Source organism: Anser brachyrhynchus (genome assembly GCF_964034855.1).
Source record: "Anser brachyrhynchus genome assembly, chromosome: 4".
Classification (NCBI taxonomy): domain Eukaryota; kingdom Metazoa; phylum Chordata; class Aves; order Anseriformes; family Anatidae; genus Anser; species Anser brachyrhynchus.
In genome coordinates this window covers 9700149-9713883 of record NC_137698.1, presented here as the reverse complement: position 1 = coordinate 9713883, position 13735 = coordinate 9700149, and the positions used below count along the sequence as shown (strand labels likewise).

Sequence of the window (13735 nt, the reverse complement as noted above, 5' to 3'; positions counted from 1 at the left end):
TTCCTTTTCCTTTTTCTTTTTCTTTTTCTTTTTCTTTTTCTTTTTCTTTTTCTTTTTCTTTTTCTTTTTCTTTTTCTTTTTCTTTTTCTTTTTCTTTTCCCTTTTCTTCTTTTCCCTTTTCTTCTTTTCCCTTTTCTTTTTTTTCTTTTCCCTTTTCCCTTTCCTTTTTCCCTTTCCTTTTTCCTTTTCCTTTTCCCTTTTCATTTTCTTTTTTCTTTTCTTTTTCTCTTTTTCCTTTTCCTTTTCCTTTTCCTTTTCCTTTTCCTTTTCCTTTTCCTTTTCCTTTTCCTTTTCCTTTTCCTTTTCCTTTTCCTTTTCCTTTTCCTTTTCCTTTTCCTTTTCCTTTTCCTTTCCTTCCTTTTTTTTCCTTTTTCCCTTTTTCCCTTTTTCCTTTATTACTATTATTATTATTTTTATTTTTTCCTTCTTCCCGCGGCTCTCCCCTCTCCTTATTCTCTCCTCATTTCCCCTCCGTCCCCTTTCTCTCCTCCTTCCCCCCCACTTGCCCCCCTCTCCCCCTGCCCCTCACCGAAGCGCGCTCCCGCCGGGGCGCCCGGGCCAGCGGCGGGCGGCGGCGCGCACCCGCCGCGGGCGAGCGGGGCTGCTGCACTTTTATGGGGCGGTTAATCAACTGCACATCAGCGAGACAGCGCATCAGCCCATCTGCTTGATATATATTCAGGAGGGCTCCAGCCCTTTTGAAGTCTAATTTCTTCCCCGGGAGAAACGCGCCGGGTAATTTACCATCATTTCATACGCCTCGCGGCCGCCGGGTTAACCCTTTCCCCAAGCGCTGCCTCCCGAGCGGTTGGGTTTCGTGCCACGAACTTGTCAAAGTGTCCCTTTAATGACAAGGGGGCCCGTCGATAGAAAACCCCGCAGCCCACCGGCACCGCACCCCAGGTTAGGAGGGGAGGGGGTTAAAGGATCTGTTGGGGACAAGCAGCCCCCCGGACCCCGCCGGGGTCAGCGCGTCTCGTTTCATCTCCAACCACCCATATCTGCTTTTATGTGTGGGGTTTTTTTTTTAGGATCTCTGGCCTTCGTTTTGTTCGCTTGTTTTTTTTTGTGGTTTTTTTTTTTTTTTTTTGGTGGTGGTGTTGTCCCCGTGCGATGCTCAGCGGCACAGCTGGATCCCGGGCTGTACGAGGGGCAGAGACCCGGCGGAGGGAAGGGATTGCTCCTGAAATTTTGGGAACTTCCCTTCCCCTGCCTCCATCCTCGGGGGCTTCCCCGGCGGATGCTCCTGCGGCAGCGTTTCCCCGCTCCACGCCCCCTCTCAGGTGCGCGCTTTGAAATAAGCCCGGGACGGTTTAGCGGCATCACCTGCTCCCCATAAAAAAATAAATAATAGGAAATAATAACGCTCGGACAGAAACGAGAACCTCGCTTATCTACAGTCAATATTTTGCCGGGGCCCGGTGGCTGCCGGCTGCGGGGCGGGATGCGCGCAGGATCCGGCCCCGGCCCCCCCCCCCCCCCCCCCCCCCCCCCCCCCCCGTGCGGCTCCGGGGCCGCCCCGCTTCTGGCCGGGAGCAGTGAAAGAAGGAGGCAGGGCTGCTCCTCTGGCAGCCCCGGGCACTGCCTGCCGCAGCAATCCTCCTCCCAAGTCTGCTTTTTGCAAGGGGGGAGCGGGCACCGGGCTCTTTGGTAAAGAGGCACGGTAAAAAGGCGGCGGGCAGGGGGCCGAGTGCTTCCGTAGAGCCGCTTGTCCTGCGAGTTCAGTTGCCGTCGGGAAAAGTTTCTCTTTAGTTTGTGTTTTGTCTTCACCTGCGTGCTCCTTTTGTCTTTCCCCTTGATTTTTCCCATGCCAGTACTAACGCCGAACTAAGTCCCGGTGGTAACACAAGTCTCCCTCAAAATGCTGGCTCTAGGCAAGACAGCCAGGATGACTTTTGGATAACTCCCACACCTACGTGCTTAACCCTACAGCGATGGCAGAGCTGAGAGCCTGCCCGAGGTTTTGGTCAGTGTCCCTCTCTGCGTAGTTCCCAGCCCCACAGCCGCTCCCCGTGTCCTGGGGAGCCGTTGTCCTGTCCGTGACGGGGGACACGAGGCCCAGCAGCATTAAGTGACTTGGAGCACACGCTGTGTGCCTCCTTACGCTTCTTGCACCGTGTACTTTTTTCCAGTCACTTCCAAAATATTTCCAGCGGTGAGGCGTTGTTCCACGCAAGGGATGTTGCTTTTCTCCCACAGAGAGATGGTTCACCCAGGCCGTGCCCCCTTTCCCAATGCCCTGGGAAGCAGGTTGCACAGCAGATGCCTTATCCCAAATTTACCCTGTAATTTGGGGTGGATTGAGAGGGTGGAAGTGGTAGAGACTACTGTTACACGTGAGAAACACCTTGGGAAGGATGACAACTGGATGCAGGCTTCTGCAGGCAAAATCATCCTCCCAACCTGTGGCTTGTTCCTTCCCCAGGCTTGATGAGGGGCACCTGGAGGTGAGATAGACAAAACCAGGCAGCACTGGGTGCTGGAGCTTCCTCACCAGCCAGAGGTTATTTTTTTGGAGCATGCAAGGAGGAAAGGCACAGCCTGATGTGCAGAACATGCAGAAGTACCCCCAGGCCTCGCTCACATCTCAGGTAGGAAGAATATCTCTTGGTTTTCGGAAGTTACCACTGCTGCAGTGCTCGTAGCCAAACTGTGACAAATACAGGTAGACTTGTGCTGTTCTGGTGCTCTGCTTACCCAAATCTCTTACAGAAATACTCTCAGAGCAAATGTTCATGGGGTTCTTTTCTGGTCATGACAAGTCCTTTGGATGAAATCAGTTACACTTTTATTATTTGGGGGAAGGCTACCAAAATGTCTAATTAATCTCATTCCTTTCTGCATTGCTAAGCATTCTAGAAGCTGCCTGTTGAAAAAGGCTTGAAAAAAACAAATTTTGGTTTTGGGACAGAAGGGCTCTGGATTGTCATTAGGGTTTCTAAGGCTTGCCTGTTGGGAAAGATGATGAAAGCTGAGGAGCATTGCTGGCTGTAACCTTGGGGTCAGCAAGTGGTGAGCTCGCTTTACTCAGATGCTGCTGTCACCTGTGGCACCTTGGCAATTCTGTGGTCATAACTTCAAATGTTCTGAAAACAGGGAGTGAGAAAAGTTATTCCCCAAAATGGAAGCAGGAAAAATGAAAGGTGAGCATCTAGATCCAGGCTTCAGGTATTCAAAAGCTGCTGACTGCTCAGAGGTTTTCCTTTATTTTTGTGGCAGTTTGCTGCTTGGCACACAAAGGAGTCTTCCTCTTCCTTATTTCCAGAAATATTGGAGTGATACCGATGGGTGTGTTTTGCAGTCACAGTTGTTATTCTCTGTGCACATCCTGACAATAGTGTGGGGACGTGGCCCCGAGATTTCTGAAATACCTGGTGTGGTGCAGGACCAGAGTCTGCACACAGGATTGGGAGGGTAGGCTGAATAAAACTCTTTAAAGCCTGAAGCAAATGTTGGAAACAAATAGCTTGTCATCCCTTGACAGAGCTATGTATTTAAATTAAAAATATATATATATTAAATATTGATTTTTCATGGAAGTGTCAATTTTGATGGATTTCAAAATAAAATTTGTGAAATGTAAATGAACAGCATCAAGCCGAGGTGTCTATCTGTCTGAGTGAAAGGAAAAATTACAGGCAGACAGTTCTGAGTACTGCCATAACCCACCGAAAATTGTGGAGCGCTTGCTATCAGCCTCAGTTTGTGTTTCCTGTAAATGTTACAAACCTTAATGCTTGATACTCTCGGAAAAATCTTTCATTTGAGCAAGAAATGTTTTGTTTTACTAATGGGAAGCATCAGATAGTTTTGGTGGTTGGCTTTATATGTTTTCCAATTGTACCTCTGAATTCAGTTTTTGATTTTGACGATACCAAATTGGCTTGAATAAGAGCGTTAGCATCTGGCATGTAGTGAGTTGTTTAAAGTCATTAGCTCTACTTTTAGAGCTTTCTGGAAAAACTAGTGAACTTCAGTGTCAGCAGATCCACATCAGCTTCTCTACTGCTGCTTCAAGTTTGCTGTAGCATCACATTATCTAGGGAAAAATAAGTTTTAATGGCATCCCTCCTTCAGAAGCAAGAGGATGCAAAATTCCTAATAGGAAATTCCTGCGTTGGGTATGCTGTATGACTGAAATGAAAACTTGGGAGGAGTCACAGTGTCCCCTCTTGCAGCATCAACATGCAGGACAAATAGTTTGGCCAAAAGAAAATGTGTTTAACTTTTTTTTTTTACTGTACCTGATAGCACACAGTTAAGTGTAACAACATAAGATGGCCTTTGAAGTTGCCTGTAAGCTGCTCTCTTGATTAATTCAAAATTTTAGATTTACACACCCTGCAATAAACTTTTATTTACGTTTTATTGCAACTGAATTTCGCAGCTTTTGCGCCTACCTAATAATAACACGGTAACTGCTGAGGCAGGTGAATCAACAGAGTGAAGTCTAAACCCATTCAGCAATGGCCATAAAAAGCCCGGAGCAGGGCTAACAAACCCTCCCGGCTCGCTCTCCTTGTGCTAGCTGTGATCCCGGCTTCCAGCGGCGGAAACCTTCGCACAAAGGAATATTTGATAACGCGGCTGTGCGAAGGTCCTGCACGCGCTGGTCGCGTGGGTGCCGAGCGAACAGGTTGATCCCCCAGCTCCTGGCGAATTGCTGGCTGGCACTTCAATTTATTTTATTATTTTATATATATATATATATTTTTTCCCCGCCGGAATTATTATTTTATGGCTTTCCCGTGCCTGATTCCCCGCAGCGGTGGGAGCGCTGTCCATGGTACCGCCGCCCATGCGCTTGGCCGCCTTGCGCTGCCCAGGAGAGGATTTGGGGGGGGGGGGCTCGGTGTCTGCTCACTTGTTTGTTTGCTTTTTTAAAAGCTTATTTAGTTTTATTTACCCCTGGTCGTTGACTCCTGTTTTTTTCCTTCCTGCTTCTTTCCTTCCTGCTAACACAGACTCCTACAAAAATATACGGTGAAAACCATTTTTTTGCCCCTGTTCAAATCATCATATTTTTATTCCACGCAGCATCTATAGCCATAAGACCTGAGTAATATGCAAAGCTGTTGTACTTTAACCTCGCAGGCAGCTAAGCACCATGCAGCTGTTTGCTCACTCTCCCCACAGAGGAATGGGGGAAAGAATCAAAAAAAAAAAAAAGAGTAAAACTCATGGGTTGAGATAAGGACAGTTTAATAGGGAAGAAAAGGGGGGGTTGAGGGAATACCCAAAACAAGTGATGCACAGTGCAATTGCTCACCACCACCCAACTGTCCCCAGTTCCATTGTCCAACATGACACCATATGGAATAGGACATCTCTTTGGCCAGTTTGGGTCAGCTTTCCTGGGTCTGTCCCCTCCCAGCTCCTGCTGCACCCCCAGCCTGCCCGCTGGTCGGGCAGTGTGAGAAGCTGAAAAGTCCTTGGCTTGGTGTAAGCACTGCTCTGCAACAACTGAAACATCCGCATGCAGTCAGCATTGTTCTCATCCTAAATCCAAAAGCCAGCACCATACCAGCTACTAGGAGGAAAATTAACTCTATCACAGCCAAAATCAGGATAGAAGCTTGACTCATTATGCACCAAACAGGCCACGTATTAGTAATTTCTTCTCAGCTCTACTGATTGTCTTTTTATAAACTGTGCAAGAAACTTTTCTTTGTGATATAACTGAAGAAACAGACTATATTACTCTGATATGTATTCATTTTATTTATGAGCTTTCATATGAAACAAAACATTTCATTCTGAGTATTTCTTTTTCTTTAAAGATGCAAAGTTTTTATAACAACTGTTCAGAGTATCAATCTTAGACAGTTGAATCTTTAGGAATGCTGTCCATCAAGAGATCTATGGTTTGTTGATTTAATTTAACTATATTGCTCATCAAAAAACCACCAAGCCAAAGTCCTGTAGGCTGGTGAGAGGATGGCTTTTGACAAGAAGTACAGGAGATACACGAAGACTGATAACTAGTAATTAATCATTTGTGTGTGACATGGATCATATTTTCAGAGCACAGAGCTGATAAGCCCAAGATAAAAATCTGACACAAACAAATAAATAAAGCACAGATGTTTGAAATCACAGGCAGTCTCTCCTTGCTCTCCTCAGTTCCCCACTCTGCCAGCTGATATGAAGCAGCAGCTCTCTGCTGTGAGCTAACATCAGCTAGGAGGTGTTAGCAGGTGACACAAATCAGGGGGAAGGACTTCATCGGTGTCACCCTGTTTGGCACTGGCATGCTGGTGTAGCACATTGCACTGATGGGGTAAGCTGTGGAGTTATAGGCAAAGCCTTAGCTTGCTTTCTTTCTCAGCAGTCTTCAAAGCCTGAATAAAGGATGCAGTTGGTAGATGCAAAACAATGTTTTTGAAATATCACCCACAAATTTTGCATAATCTGATCCTTCTTTGAAGCTCAACATTTGAAGTCTGGGTCTTTTTTTAAACTTACTAGCTCAGCAAATCACAAGGAAGCAGCTTCTCCAGACCTCGTTGTCCCTGGTCCTTCTCTGTTTGTACAGCCCCAGTGGATTCATACTGGCAAAAGCCTCTGCCTGAACTGCCTCTGTGTAGATAGATGCAATCTCGATAGCTCGTGATGGGCTGGTATCCACTTCCTTGTGAGGTGTCCCTACCCCAGGATGTTAACTTGTGCCTAGCTGGAGCACTGCCTTCTGCAGGGAGACACGAGAAGCAAATGGGATGAAAAGGTGGGTAAGAGAGGGCTGTTCTTCATGAAGAGTAAGAAGGACAGAGACAGAGGCATAACACTGGCTGGAATAAAAATATTGGCATCAACAGGTACAAGAGAGAAAATAAAAGATAAAGAGAGGACTTATTAAAAAAAAAATAGCTTGCAGATCTATAATCGGTTAGAATTTGCCGTTATATTACAATGAAGCATACCAGATGAAATTAAGCTATTTGCATATGCATTCTGTTCTGATATAAAATCAGAAAGAAAGAAATGCTGATAGCATTTTAAAAAGTGTGCTTCTTTCCTATGAAAGAAACAATGGCAGGCGCTTCTGTCTTTGGTGAAACAAGAACTTTTCATTTTTCTGAAGAACTGTAGGTAAAACTTCCAATTCCTGCATCAGCTCAAGCTGTGAAGGAAGCTGTGATAGGATCCGTGTTTGTACTTCTCTGCATAGCTGTGCTTTGCTCAGACATGGTTGAAAACAGAGTTTGATGTTTTTTTTCATTGTTTGTATTATGATAACATTCCCAGTAAGCAGGTGAGCGCTGGAACGACAAGGGTGTAGCTTTTTATTACTGTAAGTCATCTTTGTGCTCATAAATAAGCCTTTGGAATTGAATGGGATTACTCAACTGTGCAAGAGTGCACAGGATGTGCCCATAAACTGAATTAAAACAAGCTATCCAACATATCTAAAACAAAGATCCGCTGCAAGAAGTAAGAGCCCTTGCTGGTGATGTTATAAAACAGTTTTAAAACAATCATTGTGTGTTTTACATTGGTGTTGGACCTTGAAGTTCAGCTTTGTTTCTAGGTTTGGTGACTTTCACACGTGCATTGTGGGGCCTGCAGAGCCCTGCTCACCCAAACAAATGGGGGTGCCTCATTCGGGGCTCTCAGGTGATCGTTCAGGTAAGGGTGGCAAATGCTGGCTTTGAATGTCCTGTGATAATTTATGCACTTAATGTAAGAATGTACCTGAATCAAATTATAGATGAGGTGACTGAATCGGGGCCTTGAGGAGCTTCCTCACACTTCATGAAACACCAGCTCACCGTGTGTGTTGAGAGAAACTTGCAGAAGTTCATCTTAGCCATGTAGGTTTCTGAAAACTGGGTGACCCTCTAGGTCATAAGATATGTATCCACCTACAAAAATAAATAAATAAATAAAAATAAAATTAAAATAGATCTCTTGCTAGATAATTAAAATACATCTATGTATCAAAGTACATTTATGTTCAGGGGTGTTTCTGTTTGTTGGATCATATGAGTCAGATCCTTGCTCAAAATAAATAAATAGATAAATATATATATATATAAAGGCAAAATAGGACAGTTCATCTCCTTTACTTAGAAGTTTACTTCCTTCCCATTTCTGTAGCAGGCATAACTGTTAATTTGCCAGCACAGCAATTTCTCCTGGCACGTGAACTACCCATTGAAAGGGCTGCTCCTGCAGCTCTGTGTGAATCTTCTACCAGAGGGCTCCCAGACAATGGTGCTTGTAGTGGGTGCCTGCCCTTTGCTATGCAGCCATAAGGGGTGTTTCAAAAGCCCCCTACACAAATGAATACCTATTCAGTCAGCAGATGGGGATTCGGGAGGGTAGGCAGAGCCCTGTGTACAGTACTGAGCTGAGTCCATGGCTGTGTCTTTATGAAAATTCATGTATCCGCACATGTGTGCATGCTATTTTTCAGCCTGAAAAAGTGGCAAGTCATGCCTTTTAAAAAAAAAAAAAAAAAGAATAACTGCATCAAAGTTTTAGTCCCAGTTGCAACAGAGGGAAGCAAAGTGACCGAATGGAAAAGCCAGTCAGCTACATATTTTTCCAGCATAGAGAGTCAGAGTTCAGATTTACTTGTATTTTGGATGTAAGTTTAGCTGACGTGAGTTTTATCCAGGTTGGGGTTCTCTTGGCATCAGTTCCCTTTCTTTTCAGAATAATGTTTTTTGAATAGGCAATAAAAACTGAGCATACACGACAGGGCGTGTGCTCGGCTGCCTCACGAATGTGTCTTAGCCTTGTAACATAAGGACATAGGAGCACATCATAAATGCGTTTTGTAGCATTTCAATGGTACAGTATCATGTATTTTATGGCTGAAATAAAACACAAAGAATTTCCTTTTGAAGCTTTATGAACTTCTATAGCAAAGAAAAGGAAAAAAATAAGCAAATTTTGGATATGTTACTTTTATTTCTCAGATACTTTGGCAACAGCATGAATACAAAAAAAAGCACTGAGTGTAACAGGTGGATATAATTTTTCAAAATGTCTCTGTACATTTCTGGTCTCATTAGTGGAAATTGTTTAACAACTGAGTCTTTAAAAGGCCTCTTGAGAGAATTAGAGTATTAAATTTCTCAGGTGCTGTTTCATCATTACTTACTTTTATATTTAATGCAGAGAATATAGTTGTTTAGTTGCTAGATTTACCTGGAAAACTAAGCAACTGTACATTTTTTTTAATACAAGATTTCCCTACAAAAATGCTCCAGTTGCTTGCTAGGGTAGGTAAATTATGCCTATTTTGGTTTACTATATGGTCATGAAGCTATCATTATTCCTTTTTCTTTCCTCAGGATCTCTCTCTCTCTCATTTTCCTTTGGGCTAGTCCAAACCCCAGACGTTAATGTTGTATATTCTGAAATCCCTCTAGAAGCTTCTGCTCTTGTTCCTCTATTTCATGCTGTAGTTTCATAGTTACCTCATGCCAACTGTATCCTTGCCTTGCACCTTAAATTTTTACATGCTTCCCAGTATCTTTCCTAAAAAAACATATGCAGGGTCAACTTTTTATATGCCATATACCTATGCCATCTTTCCTCAGCCTGTTTCCTTCACCTGTTACTGCAAGAGGCTTTCTGCCTTCTTCCAGTTCAGTTCCTTTCTTTTCATCAAAGCTCCACTCTATTTTCTTTAAATTTGTTTTTTAGTATTTCATAGCACCTGCTGTACAAAAACTACAAGTATCATTATGCACTTGGATGAAATAAGCCTATGGATCCTGCTGAACTAGTTTGGGCATTAACGTTTCCTTGTTAGCTATGGAGGGCCTGCCTCAGAGCTGCTCGTCTAAGCTCTGTGGTACTGACAGGAATGGGCCTACAACTCGTGACTCGTGGTTGAACATCCAAACACTGCATCCTAGTCTCCAGATGTAGAAGTCATCAGAAGTTAAATGTTGCCTCCTCATGAACACCAGAAATAGTATTTTAGCTGGGATTTGCTGTGTTGCCAGCACTCAGTGCCAAGTGTTCACAACCCACTGACCACTTTTCATGTCTTCATCCCTCTTGTTCTGGAAAACCTCTCAAGTGCTCCACTGTTTAATTCCAAACTTTAAACAATTAAAATTGTAAGGATTTTCTAATTAAATAACTTTGTGGTGGAAAAAAAGTTGCTTTGTAGGGTGTTTTGCAAACAATTCTGCAGGAAATGTCTCAGCTGTGGTTGAAGGTGGTGGGCCTTGAAGGCCTCTGGCCTTCAGCTGCGAGCAGTTATGAAGGCCTTCCAAAGCGGGTGGCTCTAGGGGAAGCCCCCGATGTCAGGCCCATCATTAACCCAGTGAAAGTCCCTGAAATCCCACCAGGGATGGTTTGGAGGCTCTGGATTTGCCTGAGGTGACCTGGAGAGGTGGCAATCTCTGGACCTATCGCAATCTGAGCCTGGCAGCTGCTGCCAGAGCTGCCATTTTTGTTCTTGCACAGGCACAACACAAAGCCGATTTAACTGCAGAAACTCCAAGGTGGCATGTCTGAAACCACATCTCTTTCTGAATTTAGAGTGAATGATCACTGGAACCAAACAAAGTTTCAAAATATTGGTCTTCCGTCCAGCTTGGCTAATTTCCTTCTGTTGAATACAGAGAATTTACAACTAGTTCATCATGTTGGTGAAAGGGCCGCTAATATACAAGAGCCTGAGCCTCTAAGCTGGTCAGCATCACAGAGAAGCAAGCCCTAAATTAATTGTGAGTGAGAGAGTGCCTTCTTTATTATTTGTTGGGGAGCATGAATTTGGCTTTCCCTTGAAAAGCATCAACTCTAAATTACAATTTTTTTTAATTTAGACAACAAAACTTAATCTTATCTTCACTTTTTGTATTTTACTTATATCTTTTATCATGTTAATTTTCAGTAAGATTTTTATGTAATGCAGGCAATTTATATATATACTTAACCTGAACAAGATTCGTAACTATATTTACATGATATCAATCAGTGGGAGAACTGCAAGGGTGTTTCTTGTTAACTTCATCAACAAAGTCAAGAGCACATGTTTTTCTGGTTTAGGTTCATAAAATTCCAACTGAAAGTGTATTGTGTGAACAACATGAAGTTCATCAGCATTAGCCTGTATGTAAAAGCCCATTTCATTATCTTTAAATGAGACTGATGTACGTTCATCCCTAATACAATACCTGAACACTCCTGGTTACAGCTGCAGCCAAAGTTCTGATGCCTCTTTGATGCCAAACTGTGGTTTGGAAAAGCAAACTGGGTGCCTAGTATTTGAATTTCATTGACTCTTTAGTCCAGATCACATGTACTTTGCTTATCATTCATTGCAGCTTGGGCGACTTCAGCTGGCTTGTGCAGGTGGAGAGGAACGCACCTGGGAGAAGTTGTAGTGAAGTCTGTCATTGCTCTGGGCTCTGACTCCCACCTGCAACTTGAACGTTGTGCTGTGAGTGCAAAGCAATGGAAGCAAAAAGAAGGCTGGGTCTTAGTTTAGATGCTGAGCTTGAAAATTAAATTGAAAACGAGTCTTCAGAAGTCAGGGTCATTGCAGGAAAGTCAAAATGAGCATCCTCAGCCCCAGCTCTTGTTGCTGTGCCTGGAAGAGGAAGCTCGTCCCTGCATGGAGCTCTTTTTTTGTTGTTTGTGCATTGACTGACAAAATCTGGTAATACAAGTGGTAGGGGGACAGGAACGTTTCGCTGAGCCATGGGAGATGCAGAATTGAGTGGGGCTTGTGAATGGTGGGAAGACATGCTGAGGGAGGCAGGCAAGACTGGCCTCCCTGGTGCTGGGAGACAAGCAGTGTTTTTGGAAACTGGTAAAGGCATTTGCAGTGATTTTCTTGCTGCTGTTGATGTTCTGGGGGGGGGGGGGTTTCTATTACTTTATGAAGATAAGGCTAGACATATTTGATTTTGCTATGTAACAAACGCTACAAAAATGACCTGCAAATAGATAAGTATTATAGCTCATGTTAACGTGAACTTTCACCTTGCTATACTTTTATTTGCTCCCATTTCTTTCTTTCAAACATGTAAGCGATATCGAGGCGTGTAAACCAAGCTGCTGGAATAAACAAGAAAATGGCATAGACAAGGCAGGATAAATGGGCGGGGAGGGATTTGGCTGCAGGTTATCAGCCATTAATTATTCATTTGGTAAACAATGAGGGAGTGCAAAAGTAGCCAGGACAGGTAGGCAGAAGATTAGGTTGTAAGATAATAGAGATAAAGGCAAATAAAGAAAAAAATCCTTGGCAAATAAAACTGAATGTTATTCATAACTGTCACAAGCCTTCTTATACCATAAAAGAAAATACCAGTGAATTATTAATACCTTTAATTAAGGTAATTTCACCAGCATTTGATGACAGAGTTGAATATGACTCATAAAGCCAGAGTTTTACAAAACGCCAATACAAGAGGCCTAATCTGGGGAAACAGCTGCAAGCTTTTCTGACCTCATGTTTGAATAAAACCATGTAAAAACTGAGTTTATTTTTATTTTTTTAAGTTCACAGAGTTTGGCAAGACAATGAAGTACTGAGTAGAAAGAAAGATGTGGTCACATGAGTTTTTAGCCTTTGTGATTTTGCTCTCCATGTGTCTGAGACCACTTGTACTGACCTCAGTTGCTTGCATACACGTCACTATGTTGTGGCTTTTTATCAATATCCACATAAATTATTATATTGACATTTTCTCAGCAAAAAGGTATTGGCAGAGCAAGAAACACAAGGGTAGGAATAACATAATCAGATAATATTATGTAATCATATTTTTAACTGATGAGCAGCAAAACATAAAGCATTGTAGTAGAGGGGGGCACAAGAAATGATTACTTAATTATTGCTTCAGTGAGGAGGGGCCTTCAAGAGTTGAAATGTGCTCCTGGACTTCACCCTGGACCTTCAGTCCCCAGATGACCCCACCATGGGAGCTGGGGACACTTACAGTCAGTATTCGTGTTGTCTCAAATGTTTAATGGTCTTGTGGTATTTTTAGCAACATTAAGGTCTTGTCATATTGCAGCTGTGTTTCCTCTTTTCTTTTTTTTTTCCAAGTAATCAAATATACTCTTGCCATTTCAAATCAGTATGACATCTGCAAGTCGTGACCCAGAGTGCTATGTAAGGCTGCAGTGCAGCACTGGCACTTGCTGTTTCACCTCATAGACAAATGTCTTCTGTGGCAAATGAAATGATCTCTGCATAGATTTCTTTTTTTTTTTTTCCCCCCAGTTTATTCCATCAATAGACCCTCTAAGATCCATTAAAGTTCTTGCATGAAAACAATCATGAATTCATCAAGGTTGGAAAAAATCTTTAAGACCAAGTCCAACCATCAGCCTAGCATTTATCCTGAATTTATTCCTCTGGATAGGAAAAACATCTCATATTTGCTCAATATTTAGGAATTTAACATTTGTTAAATGTTTAAAGCACAACTGAGATTGTTCTCTGCTGTAATAATGTGATTTCTGTTAATATCATTTGTTGTTGGTAATGGTATGTTCTGAGAACCAGTTTTCAAACTAGAGTAGCTGCTGTCAGATCCTTGCTTACCCTGTGATCGCAGTAACTTAATAATATTTGTGAAACAGCTGAATTAGTGATCCCTCCAATGGCTCCATTATGTCCCAGAGCTGCTGCAACAAGCATGCTGAGAGCTTATTCCCCTTAGCGCTGGGATGGAAGAAGCACTGCTTCTGGTCGGGTGGTGAGAAGCCCATGGAGATCTCTGCCTGTGCTTCCTCTGTATGAGATTTTGAC

General features: G+C 43.1%; 1 long non-coding RNA gene across 1 annotated transcript in view; it reads left to right on the top strand.

Annotated features, from left to right (window-relative positions):
* The first annotated feature begins 468 nt into the window (after window positions 1-468).
* Window positions 469-13735, top strand: part of LOC308193993 — a 72996-nt gene continuing 59729 nt past the window's right edge. The window contains exon 1 of the long non-coding RNA XR_013950156.1: window positions 469-2591. This is a non-coding gene — a long non-coding RNA (uncharacterized lncRNA). The remainder of the gene's footprint in view (window positions 2592-13735) is intronic.